The sequence below is a fragment of the Diceros bicornis genome, chromosome 35 (assembly GCF_020826845.1).
Source record: "Diceros bicornis minor isolate mBicDic1 chromosome 35, mDicBic1.mat.cur, whole genome shotgun sequence".
Classification (NCBI taxonomy): Eukaryota; Metazoa; Chordata; class Mammalia; order Perissodactyla; family Rhinocerotidae; genus Diceros; species Diceros bicornis.
The window spans coordinates 18,414,697-18,428,746 of record NC_080774.1 but is presented as its reverse complement, the minus strand read 5'-3'; positions in this window follow the sequence as shown (position 1 = coordinate 18,428,746).

Below are 14,050 nucleotides of genomic sequence, written 5' to 3'. Positions count from 1 at the left end.
GAGAAATCTGTAAGTCCCTCTACAGGGCCTCTGTCCTTTCCATTGCTTGGTTCTCCAAGATTCTCAGAGCCTATTTAGTATCCCTTAAAAATTCCCATCCTCGAAGCAGTATATTCCTGATAGTCCCAAGGATAGCTCTTGACAGTAAGTCTCACTCTAGCTAGCTGTTACAAAAATCTTTCATTCAGAAGAAGGCAAGAGGTTTCAGCGAGGATGCACAGCCCTCTCATTCACACACTTCATAAACAACAAGACTTTGCCCAAGCCTCTCCTCTAGGAAGGAATCCCCACTTTTTAGAAATCAATTTGCAACATCAGTATCATTCCCTTGCAAAAGACCTTGCAGAAAAATTAGGAATTTTACAGCATAGGAGCAGGGCTAGAAAGGACCAATGTCATTGCATGCACTCATCAATTCAGTCCACATTTCAAAACAGCAGCTAATGCTTTCTTAAAACACAAACCTCAAAATCTCTTTAGGATTGAGAGCAATTAAAAGGGAAAACATAACACCAGTCGGTCCCCATAAGATTCTGACAGATCTGAAAAATCGAACTGAGTCAGAGATACAGGGGCTGGGCTGCTTGGGTAGGAAAATGGCTTGTTTCCTCCGGGCCTAATTCTCTCCTCTGAAACAGTTTCCTTTAAATTCAAGAAGCCATGCAGAGATGCCCCCCTGCGGGTTTTCATTTTTGAAAGGGAAGCCTGTCTGCCTTTCACTCGCCCCCATCATACTCACGGCAGCTGCCTTAGCTGGAATAAGTCCTCCTCCATGTCCGCGCTGCGCCAGGACGAGCCCTGTTCATGGCCCTTACATGGTGGTGGTGGAGGACGAGCGCTCGGGGTTTCAGCACCGGGGTGCTGGACAGCTCCCGCGCCGCTTCCTCCCTCCCGCGGCAGCTGTTCGGGGGAGGGAGCCGCCGGGGACCAGCCCACGAGACAAAGCCGCCGCCGCCAGGAGACCGCGGCGAGAGTGGGCGGAGAGGAGGAGGCGGAGGGCAGAGCAAGCTGCGCGGGAGAGGGGGCGGGGAGAGCCCTTCTGGTTAGAGGAATTTACAGGCTCTCTGTGGCTGGTGGTGTTTTACTGGGGTGCCTATAGGGCACACCAGGCTGTGAAATGGCTGTCGAGGCACCAATGAGCACTCTCGGGTTGACGATGCCTCTCTAAATGTTTATCTGCAGGGATTCATTGATGTTGTTATGGGTATAATATTCTTGAAACCCGCTGCTATAACAGATGCAGGGAATGAAAAATTTTAAAATGTATTCATGCATTAAAGTACTGTTTATTGAGCACCTACTGTGTGCCAGGCACTGTCATAGGCGCTGGGCATATGACAGAGAACAAATTATATATGTCGTTGTCATCACAGAGCTGAAGGTCTAGTGAAATGAATCAAGAAAAAATATAAGTGTGGGAAGGCCAAGGATCAGTCGTTCATTCGTTCAACAAGCATTGAGTGATTTCTACAGCCCTGATGCTGGGGAGTCAAAGATTAATAAAATCATACCCCTGCCTTCAAAATCCTCATCATCTAGTTCAACGGTTCGCCCACCCTCCTCCCACTAGAATGTCTGCCCCCCTTTAGAACTGAAGCACCATAAAGGTTTCCTGATGTACCCTGAGGGCCTAGAACAATAAAACTTTATTTATGGACACTGAAATTGGAATCTAATATCCCTCACTATACTCAACCCCACGGCTTTGCATTGTGGGCACTCAATAAATGCTTGTTAAAATGAAAACAAGCTGATCTTTCATTCAGGTGAGGAGAGATTCAGTATCTATTGTAAGTCATGGAGAGCAGAGATAATGGTTTATATCAGGATGTCCAACTCATCTTGCTTTGCCCAGGACTTTGAGTTTTAGTGCTGAAAGTTCCATGTCCTGGGAAGCCCAGAGTCCAAGCAAACCTGGACAATTGGTTACTTTACAACCATAAGCCAGATCCAACATAGAGATGAGTTTTGAGTAGCCTGAAGGGTTAAAAAGAATACTTTTCAGTGTAAGATTTAAAATTATAAAACTTTTAGAAGAAAGCATAGGGGTAGATCTTCATGACCTTGAGTTAGGCAATGGTTTCTTAGACAGGACATCAAAAGCACATGTGACAAAAGAAAAAAATGGATACATTGGACTATATCAAAGTTAAAAGCTTTTATGTTGCAAATAACGCCATCAAGAAAGTGAAAAGACAAAACCTGCAGAATGGGAGAAAATATTTGCAAACCATATATCTAATAAGAGACTTATGTTCGAAAAATACAAAGAACTCTTACAACTCAATAATAAAAAGACAAACAACCCAACTTATTTTAAAAATAGGCAAAGGATATGAATAGACATTTCTTCAAAGAAGAAATATAAATGGTCAATAAGTACTTGAAAAGATGCTTAACATCACCAGTCATTAGGGAAATGCAAATCAAAATTACAATGAGATATCATTTCACACCCGCTAGAATGGCTAGAATCAAAGAGACAGACAATAACTAGTGTTGGTGAGGATACGGAGAAACTGGAACTCGCATACAATGCTGGTGGGAATGTAAAAAGACGCAGCCGCTGTGGAAAACAGTTTGGCAGTTCCTCAAAAATTTAAACAGAATTACCACATGACCCAGCAATACTACCCCTAGGTATATACCCAAGAGAAATGAAAACATATGTGCACACAAAAATATGTGCACAAGTGTTAATAGCAGCATTATTCATAATAGCCAAAAAATGTCCATCAACTGATGAATGCATAAACAAAATGTGGTCTGTCCATACAATGGAATATTATTCAGCAATAAAAAGAAATGAAGTGCTGATTCGTGAGTAACATGAATGAACCTTCGAAACTCATACTGAGTGAAACAATCCAGACACAGAAGGCCACATATTGTATAATTTCATTTATACGAAATATCCAGAATAGGCAAATCTATAGAGACAGAAAGTAGGTTAGTGGTTGTCTAGGAGTGAGAGTGGGAGCAGGGAACGGGGATTGACTGCATGTGAGATTCTTTTAGGGGATACAAAACTGTCCTAAAATTAGATGTGGTGATAGTTGCACAACCCTGTGAATATGCTAAAAAACGTAGAATTGTACACTTTAAAAGAGCAAATTGTATGGTATGTGACTTATAGCTCAGTGAAGTTGTTCTTTTTTAAAAAAATAATTATTTTAAAAATTGGTTTCCAATTTTTTCCAACGTGTAAATAGAGAGATTTCACATAATAGGATTATCAGCTTCTTGGGAAAAGGAGGAGGCAGCCTTCCTCCACTGGGTCTGCCTTTCTCTCTGGCCACTAGCAAATGGGGCGACAGAGTGGTCTGCCTTGCGCTGTCCAGGATGCGGCCAGGCCATAGCAAGCTTCGCACGTTTATATTCCCTGTCTGCTTTCTGGAGACTTTTGAGGTGCACGCCCCGAAAACTGGGAGAACAGTACTTAGTACGTAACAGGCATTGAAAAAAATCTTAGAAAATTAATTAATTGCTATAATGCTTTCTCTTCTTTCTTAGAAATATGGTTATATTTTTCCAAAGCAGTGTTTTTCACCTTTGTGTGGGTCAGCATCCTCCAGAAGGCTTGTTAACACACAGATGGCTGGGCCCCACCCCCGGAGTTTCTAATTCAGCAGATCTGGGGTGAGGCTTGAAAGTTTGCATTTCTAGCATGTTCCTGGGTGATGCTGATGCTGCTGGAATGGGGACCATCCTGAGAATCTCTGTCCTAAAGTTATATCCGGATGAGATTATCAGCCAAGACAAGTATAGCCCATATTTGTTTATATCTCTGGTCTTTGAGACATCCTTGGGCAGATAGGAATATTATAAAGGCACTTGCCTCCAGCTAACCGCATTGTCCGTCTGTCTGGGAAATGGGGACATGCCAAAAGCCAGATGGGTTGTATTTCACATCAGAGTAATGCATCACGATTTCCTTCCTCAGATTCTTAAAACAAAAGTGAATATTTTAAAATAGAGGCTGAAATAGAGACTGACAAGCTGCCCCTAGACTGAACATAAAAAGCATGTGCTATGTACAAGCGGTTCCCCAATCAACTGTGTTCTAAACCCTATTTTTATCAAGACAATATTCTACTAGTTATAAAAATGGCACTTAATTAAAATAAGGAAGTCCATGGATTTAAATTCATGAAGAGATTTATCTTTTTTTCTTGGGAATGGAAATTGGATAAAAAAACTGAAAGTGAAAAATAAAACTTTGATGGTAGATCCCTGCTCTGCTAGCCATGCTGATGGGATGGCACCTCCACCTGGAGTCACTCCCAGGTCCCAGGCATGGTGTTGGGAGGCGCTAAGTACCTCCTGACTTTGTCACAGGAGTCAGCAGAAAGGGGAGGCTTGGCTAGGAAGTTAAACCCTTGTTAAAAAATATAAAGGTGTGCAACTTCAAAGAGTCCCTTGGTTACATGTCTCCTCCTGCCATGAAATACATGATGTTTAATCTACAACTAGAGAGGCCTGAAGAGGGCAGAGAGAACATTTATGCAGCTGGCTCGAAATGCAAACTGTGAAACTCTCCCAATAAAACCCTTATTCCTCAGGTTGTGTGTTTCCAGAGGGATGTACAATAAGCAAGCAAGAGAGGTGACTCAGCAGCCAGTACACCTGTCCATACCTAGCGAAGAGGTTATCAAGCAGAAGCAGTTCAAGGTGTCCCAGTAGTCATCAAAGAAATGGTGGTCTTCTCTCCACAATATTGTGACACATGACTTATGTTTTCAAGTTCATTCATTCAGAATATTTCCTAATTTCACTTGTTAATTTTTCTTTTACTATTGATTATTTAAGAATGTGTTGTTTAATTCACACATATTTATGAATTTTTCAAATTTCCTTCTGTTATTTATTTCTAATTTTATTCTATTGTGGTTGGAGGACATACTTGGTATGATTTCGATCTTTTTAAATTTGTTGAGATTTATTTTATGGCCTAACATTGTTGGGTGGAGTGTTCTATGGATGTCTGTTAGATCTAGTTGGTTTATAGTGTTGCTCAGGTCTTCTCTATCTTTGCTGATCTTCTGTCTAGTTGTTCTATCCACTACGGAAAGTGGGATATTGAAGTCTCCAACTATTATTCTTGAACTGTCTATTTCTCTCTTCAATTCTGTCCTATTTTTCTTTATGTATTTTGGGGCTCTGTTGTTAAGTGCATGTATACTTAGAGTTGTTATATCTTCTTGATGGATTGACCCTTTTATCATTATAAAATGCCCTTCTTTGTCTCTTGTAACAATTTTTGTCTTAAAGTCTATTTTGTCTGTTGTTAGCATACTTACTCTAGCTCTCTTTTGGTTACTATTTCCCTGGAAAAACTTTTTCCATCCTTTTACTTTCAACCTATTTGTGTCTTTGAATCTAAAATGAGGCTCTTATAGCCAGCATATCGTTGGATCATGTCGTTTTATCCATTCTGACCATCTCTGGCTTTTAATCAGAGTCTAATCCATTTAAATTTAGTATAATCATGGATCATGTAGAAAACAAATTGATATTTGTTTTAAATATATTTTATATCTATTTTGTTCCTCAATCCCTCCATTACTGCCTTGTTTGGTGTTAAATACATATTTTCTAGTGTATCATTTTAATTCCCTTGTCATTGCTTTTACTATATATTTTTCAGTTATTTTCTTAGTGGTTGCCTTGGAGATTACCATTAATATCTCAATTTATAATGATCTAGTTTGGATTAATATCAACTTAATTTCAGTAGTATACAAAAACATTCCTTCTCTATATCTCTGTTTCTGCCCCCGTTAAGCTGTTATTGTCACAAATTACATCCTTATGCATTGTGTGCCCATCCCAACAGAGATCTGTAGTTATTGCTTTAGGCAGTTATCTTTTAAATCAGGCAGGAGGAAAAAAGGAGTTACAAACAAAAAATATATTTTTCCATCTTTTATACTTACCTACATAGACACCTTTACCTGTACTCTTATTTATTCATGTGGGTTTGAGTTACTGTCTAGTGTCCTTTCATTAGAGTCTGAAGGATTCCCTTTAGTATTTCTTGTAGGGAAAGTCACCTAGAGACAAATCTCAGTTTTTGCTTATCTGGGAATGTCTTAATTTCTCCTTTATTCTTGAAGGATACTTTTGCCAGATATGGAATTCTGAGTTGACAGGTTTTTTTTATTTAAAACTTTGAATATATCATCCTACTCCCTTCTGACCCCTATGGTTTCTGATGATAAATCAGCTGTTAATCTTATTGAGATTCCTTTCATGTGAGAGTCACCTCTCTCTTTCTGCTTTCAAAATTGTCTTTGGCTTTTCGCTGTTTATTTATGATGTATCTAGGTGTGGATCTCTTTGAATTTATCCTCCTTGGAGTTCAATGAGCTTCTTGGATGGGTAGATTATTGTTTCCCATCAAATTTTGGTAGTTTTTAGCCATTGTTTTTTCAAATATTCTTTCTGCCCTTTTCTTTCTCCTCTCTTCTGGGGTTCCTATTGTACATATGTTGGTATGTTTGGTGTCCCACTGATCTCTGAGGCTCTCTTCATTTTCCTTTGTTCCTTTTTCTTTCTGTCCCTTAGATGGATAATCTCAATTGATCTATTTTCATGCTCATTGATTCTTTCTTCTGCCTGCTCAAATCTGCTGTTGATGCCCTCTAGTGAATTTTTCATTTCAGTTATTCTTTTCAACTCCTAAATTTCTATTGGTTTCTTTTTATAATTCTTATCTCTTTATTAATATTCTCTATTTGGCAATACATTGTTCTCATTCTTTCCTTTAGTTCTTTATACCTGGGTATAGGAAAAACCTACCTGGTTTTCCTGATTAGGGAAAACCCTAGTTCTCCACCTGTGTTTCTCTTTTACTTTTACGCTACTACCACACTCACAACACTTCTGACATCAGATGTGTGGGGGTTTCCCCCCACCCAGCAATTCTCTGCAACACCAGCTGGGTGCTCTACAATTGAACTCAGTTCTGACACTATCTACTTGGAGATAGTGTCATGTCACACAGGTTAAGGGCTCAGTCTCACAAGAGACTCTATCCCACTTCAGACACCAATTGCAAGTAGTAGGTTGTCAGGTTACCCACAACTTCTGTCCGATTTGGCTACAAATCAGAGATTCCCATGACCTCCTCCTCAGGTTTGATTAATTTGCTAGAGTGGCTAACAGAACTCGGGGAAACACTTACTTACATTTACCAGTTTATTAAAGGATATGATAAAGGGTACAGATGAACAGTCAGATGAAGAGATACATAGGGTGAGGTCTGGGAGGGTCCCGAGCACAGGAGCTTCTGTCTCTATGGAGTTGGGGTGTGTCACCCTCCCAGTGTGGATGTGTTCATCCACCTGTGAGCAATCCAATCCCCCTACATTGGGATTTTATGGAGGCTTCCTCATGTAGGCATGATCAATTATTAGCTCCATTTCCAGCCCCTGTCCCCTGTCTGGATTATGGGGGTAAAGCTGAAGATCCAAGCTTCTAATCATAGCTTGGTCTTTCTGGTGACCAGTCCCCATCCAGGAGCCCACCTAGAGTCACCGAAAATAGAACAAAAGATGCTCCTAGCGCTCTTATCACTTAAGGATTTACAAAGGTTTTAGGAGCCTTGTGTCAGGGATGGGGTCAAAGACTAAATATTAAATAAGAGATGCTCCCTAGTGCTCTTACACTTGGGCAATTACAAGAGTTTCAGAAGCTCTGTGCCAGGAACTGGGGGCAGATGCGAACACTTTGGAAAATTGTCAGTTTTCTGAATGTGCTAAATTCTTACAGGGCTTCTGTTTGAACAGGAGGAGGTGACTTTGAAGCTAATGCCATTCTTACAGGGCAAAAAAAGGGAATTCAGTCACTGTTTGACAACCCATAAATTAACATCAAAAAAGAGGAACCATGCACAATTAACCATATCCAAGTTCTTGAAAGCTTGCCAATTTAAGAAAGTGAATATATGCGAAGTATGTGCTGATCAATCATATAAATTAGGTAATGATTACTGCAACGACTTATTGCAAATTAATTATTTCTATAAAAGATGTATATTGAAGAACTACCTAGGAAGACTTAAATGTGGGCTTATTGCTGTGAGGATCTGAGATAAGATGAGCTTAAAAGCTGGGTTTTAGGATCTCTGTGTCAATTAGAGATCAACCAGAAAAAGAGGATTCGAGTTACAAAGGTTACAACACTTCAGAACTGCTGCATGAAGAAAAACTTATATAGTCTTCTCTTAAAATTGTTTTTCTAATTACAAAAGAAATAAATGATCATTGTAGAAATTCAGAAAATGCAGAAAAACATTCAGAAGAAAATAAAATTACTACTAATGTACCACAAAGAGATAACCAGAATTACCACTTTGGGGATATTCCCTTCCAGTCATTTTTCGATGCAGGGAGACTTATACATAAATATCTTCTTCCATATTTGAGATATTTGTCCTATTAGGTAGCCTGCTTTTCCACTTGTTATAAGCTTCTAATGAGCATTTTTGACCAAAAGGAATGTCAATTTTGATGCTGTGTTTCCCCTGTTTTACAAGTTTTAAATTTTTAATTATTTTTTGAATAAATAATGCACGCACATGGAACAAAATTCACAAAGGACAAAAGGATGTCCTTCCCTGTCCTCGGTCACACAGTTGTCTCACCAGCAGTAAGCAGTGTTCCCAGCTTCTTGATTATCTCTATATTTATAGACACTTTATTTTTTATTCTCTCACACAAAGGACAGTATTTTATTCCATTGTTCTGCACTTTACTGTTTTCTCTTAACAATACGTCTTAGAATCTTGCTTATCAGTACACAAGGAGCTGACTCATTATTTTTATGACACATAGCACTCTGCTGTGGGATTACCATAATTTTGCTGGGCATTTAGATTGCTTCCAATCTTTTAGTATTAGCAACAATGCTGCAATAAATATCTTTATTCTTATGTGTGTACAATAAATTCTCAGATCCCAGAGTACGCAGATTTGTAATTTTTGTAAATAGTCCAAATTGCCCAGCATGGAGATGGTACCCATTTACTCTCCCACAGGGATGCCCAAGAGTGCCTGTTTCCCCATATACTCACCATCACTGTGTGTTATCATATTTTTCATGCTTTTTCAATCCGATGGCGGGAAAAAAATGTTTTCTCCCTGGAGTTTTATTTTACATTTCTTTCATTACCAAGTAAGGTGGAGCGTCTTTTCAAAGGTGTAAGAGCCAGTTATGCTTCCTCTCCAATTGCCCTGTTAGCCTGCTCCTTGGTGTAAACGGAACCTCAGCGGGAATCAGCGCCAGGTTGCCCCACATAGTGGGTACTAGAACCAACAGAAATGTGGAATGTAGATCACAGTCAGGGGCGGTGCTAGTCCCATCCTGATGGGCTCAAGTCTGAGGCGGAGGTGTCTAACTTAAGAAACAGGCCTTAGAACCACACAGACCTCCCTGACATCCCGCCTAGTCACAAACTTGTTATGTGACTTTGGCCAAGTCATTTCACTTCTCTGGATTTTAGTTTCCTCTTCTATAAAGTAGAGATTTTAATAGAACCTACTTGCTGATGTTTTTGAGAGAAAGATATAGGACAGCATACATAGGTACTTAGCATAACTGTGCTAGCAAGTGTTTGGCAAGTGGTTGCAATTATTATGTTTACAGGTGAGAATGTACTAGTCAAGGTTCTCCAGAGAAACAGAATCATATATATACAGAGAGAGAGAGAGAGAGAGGAGGAAAGAGGGAGGCAGAGAGAGAGATATTTTTAAGGAATTGGCTCACATGATTGTGGAGGCTAGCAAATCCAAAATATGCAGGCTGTGCCAGCAAGCCCAAGACCCAGGGAAGAGTCGATGTTGCAGTTGGAGTCTGAAGGCCATTGGCTAGGAGAATTCCCTCTTGCTTGGGGGATGTCAGTCTCTTTGTTCTATTCAGACTTTCAACTGATTGGATGAGGCCCACCCACATTAGGGAGGGCAATCTGCTTTACTCAAAGTCTACTGATTTAAATATTAATCTCATCCAAGAGATTCTCACAGAAACATTGAGAATAATGTTTGACCAAATATCTGGGCACCATGGCCTAGCCAAGTTGACCCATAAAATTAACCATCATATCCAGGGAAAAAGACGAATTGCCTAAGTTCACACAGTCAGCCAGCTGGAAATTTTGGTCTAGATCCAGAACAAAGGATTTCTTTATTTCAGCTCTGAGACTAGGGTGAGCACATATTTGGGGATAGTTTCAGTTCATACCTGTAGTCCCAGCAGAATATTAGTAATACCACATTTTACTTCCCAAAGTGTCGAATTCGGTCAACGAAGGTGGTCACTTTTTTCCAACACCCAACATTTGGAAATCTACGAGCTGATGCTTACCCTTCACCCCATCCCCTTCTGTCCCTTGGGGTCAACCCACAAACTCATTTACGAAGGAGGGAGAGCCAGCCCCAAGAATGTGTTGCTGACATAATTAGGGCCAACTGTGTGGTCAGAGGACCGATGGTTAAAAACAACAATAACAACAGAGGAGCCCAGGAGAGTTCTGGAGCACTGTGCAAGGCGGACTTTAACCATTTTTGAGCCATTATATTGTTATTATTGTTTTGGTCTCTAAAACAACCACATAAGAAAAACAAAAACAATAAAAATTCCACTAGTGCTTAAATCCTCCTGTTTCTATGTTCTCTGCCTGGGAATAAAAGCAAGTATTTCACATATGTGAAAGGATCTTCTTGTTTTTCCAGAAGAGTTAGTTAGGCCCAAAGCTGAGGTCACAAGACACCAAGTGCTACATATTCTAAGTTGAGAGAGTTGCCAACCAGAGCCCATTATGCAGGCCATCCCTCCTCTCAGGGCTTACTAAGAAGGTGTTGGGTAAATGTGGCATTTGAGGAGAGGGGCACCCAGCTCTCTACTAATGAGAGTGTCCCAAGGAAAGGGAGAAAATAGTCCCTTCCTTCAAACTCTGCATCAAGTTCTAAAGACGGTCCCAGATGCTGGAATTCAATGTTCTTTTTGGAGTCTACCTATCTGGTAGGACAATAATAACTTTTTTAATATTAAAAAAAAAAACAGTGTTGGCTTTGGATCTAGAATTCGATTCTAGATCTTTCTTGTGGCTTTGTCTGACAATATGATCACAGTTTCTGGGGGCTTTCTTCTGAGACACAGGAGAGCTAGCAGAGGGAGTGGAGAAGGTGTCCAGAGCTGGACTTCTCTCTCTCCAGACCACTCTTTCCTCTGGAGTCAGGGAGAAGACTTCTGAATCACGTTCGAGTTTTGAATTAGAAAATAAACAGGGCAGTAATTTAAATATTGAAATGGGATGAATCTCTGAAAGCAGCTGCAAAGTTGTATTACTAAGGGACCTATCCATGGTGTGAAAAGGGGAGGTCTGACTTAGTATAGGCGGGGGCAGTTGGAAAAACACCACTTCAGGTCTTTATCCCAAGGATTTGAGGGTCCCGAATAAACCATTTACCTGCGGAATAATCCCAGCAGCTGAAAGATCTCTAAGGCTCTGACCAGTGACCCTGTGATGTCCCAAGGTGCCACAAATCCTTGATCTGCCTGATGGATGTTAGAGCAGGCCCTGCTGGCTCCTGGCTGCAGCGTTATCATCATAAATTAGTAATATATCTTTATTTATAAGAACATTCGTCAACAACAGCCACACCCCTACTGGGTAGAGGAGTCGCAAGAGCCAGGCTGCAGGAGACACTGTTAACCTCTTGAAACGTGGAGTATTGTTATTACTCACGTGGTCATTGCGAGGATTAAACGAGATAAGGTATGTAAACTACTCAAAAATATTTGTGAGTTGATTGGCTGTGGACCCTCTGTAAGTGCGAATTATTTAAAATAGTCTGGAATGCAGAGTCCTGAGCAGATTTACCTATTGGGTGGCAGGATATTCACCTGGCAGGCTAAAATATTGGTTCTCAAAGTGTAGTTGCGGGACCCCTGGGCTCCTCAGGACCCTTTCAGGGGTGATTGAGGTCAAAACTATTTTCATAATAACACTAAGATATTATTTGCCTTTCCCACTCTCATTCACTCATGAATGTACCCTGGAATTTCCAGAGGCTATACAACATGTCATGAAGTAATGGCTCTGAGGTCTGATGGAATGTATGCTTTGGTATTCTTGGGTTTTAAAATTTTCTCGGTTTTGATCAGTGGTTTCCAGGGCCTGGGAGTGAGTGGAGAAATTGACTACAAAGGGACAGGAGGTAATACTTTTTTTTGGGGGGGGTGATGATTCTGTCTTGATTGTAGTAGTGGTTACATGACTATGCATTTGCCAAAACTCAAAGAACTGTACACAAAAAATGGGTGAATTTTACTGTATAAATTACACCTCAACTTTAAAAAACCCAAAAATTATTTCTCAATTTTAATTTCTAGTAGTATAAATATAGTTTGATATAACCCACATAGATAAAAGCTCTCAATAAACCAAAATCTAAAACTTTGAGAACTGCTGAGTGAAAGCATTGATTTCTTTACTAAAGCAGTTGCAATTACTTGCTCTGGATTTGGGGAAAGTAATTAAAACAGAGGGCAAATTCTCTCTGGCGCTAATGCTCTATAAGCTGTGCCGTCCAATACAGTAGCCACAGGCCACATGTAGCGGCTGGTTCAAACTGTGATGTAGTTACACAAAAAGAAATCTCATTAATAATTTTTACCTAGAAATGACAACAGTTTGGATATATTGGATCAAGCAAAAGATATTGTTAAAATTGACTTCCTCTGTTGTTTTTTACTTTAATGTGGCTGCTAGAGAATTTTAAATTGACTCTCCTTATATATGTGTATATATATATATATATATATTTTTTTTTTTCTTTCTGTGTGTGTGAGGAAGATCAGCCCTGAGCTAACATCCATGCCAATCCTCCTCTTTTTGCTGAGGAAGACCAGCCCTGAGCTAACATCTATTGCCAATCCTCCTCCTTTTTTTCCCCTTTTTCTCCCCAAAGCCCAGTAGATGGTTGTATGTCATAGTTACACATCCTTCTAGTTGCTGTATGTTGGACGCAGCCTCAGCGTGGCCGGAGAAGAGGTGTGGCAATGGGCGCCCAGATCAGACCAGGGCCACCAGTAGCAGAGTGTGCACACTTAACGGCTAAGCCATGGGCAGGCCCCTCTCCTTATATTTTTATTGGACAGCACTATTCTGGAGACATACAGTCTTGACTGCCAATCTTGTTTCCACCACTTACAAGCTGTGTCAAAAGACTTATTACTTCTTTAAACTTCTTGGGTTTCCTGGGATATAAAACGTGAGTAATGTTAGGGTTGGTATGTAGATTGTGAATAAGGTGTCGGGGGAAGAGGGAGAATCTCCCTCTGCCCTTTTCCTTAAGGTTCTTATGGCTGGCCAAATAATTAACAAGACAGGTTAGCAGGAGAAAATAATACCAAGTTTAATAACATGTATACATGGAAGAAAGCAGGGACACTGCGTTTCTCAACACAATAGCAGAAATTCTTGTCTTAAATACCATTGTCAGCCAATGACAAAGGAGGATTTTGGGGGTGGGGGGAGTCAGTTACAGGAGATTACCACTAAAGCACAGTAAACAAGAGTAAGGTTATTATGCAGCCCCAAGGCCTCACCTTCCACATTGATAAGTCTCTAGAAATGAGCTCATCCCCCTCTCTTCTCAAAACAGAGAGGGAGATACCTTTACAAATGGAGACTTCCCTTATAAATGTAAATGATTGTCTGGCAACTCCTCGCAGGGTCATCCAGAGAATGTGGCCAGAGAGACAGAACTTCTGATAAGAGGGGCTTGTTGGTGCCTTTTCTATTGTAACCTCTATCCTACATTATCTTTATAGCAGTCATGATAAATCTGTTCTAGGAAGGAGCCACCATGTCAAATTCTTTAGGCAGTTAGCGGGGGAGGTCAAATGTCCTTCAGAGAAAACAACCAAGGTAAAGAGATAGATTTCAGGGTGGCCAAATCTTGATCTCCCACAAAGGCATGTGACATACGGTAGCAATGCACCTAAGTAAACAATAAGTTTGATGGCTGTTATTATTAAAGGC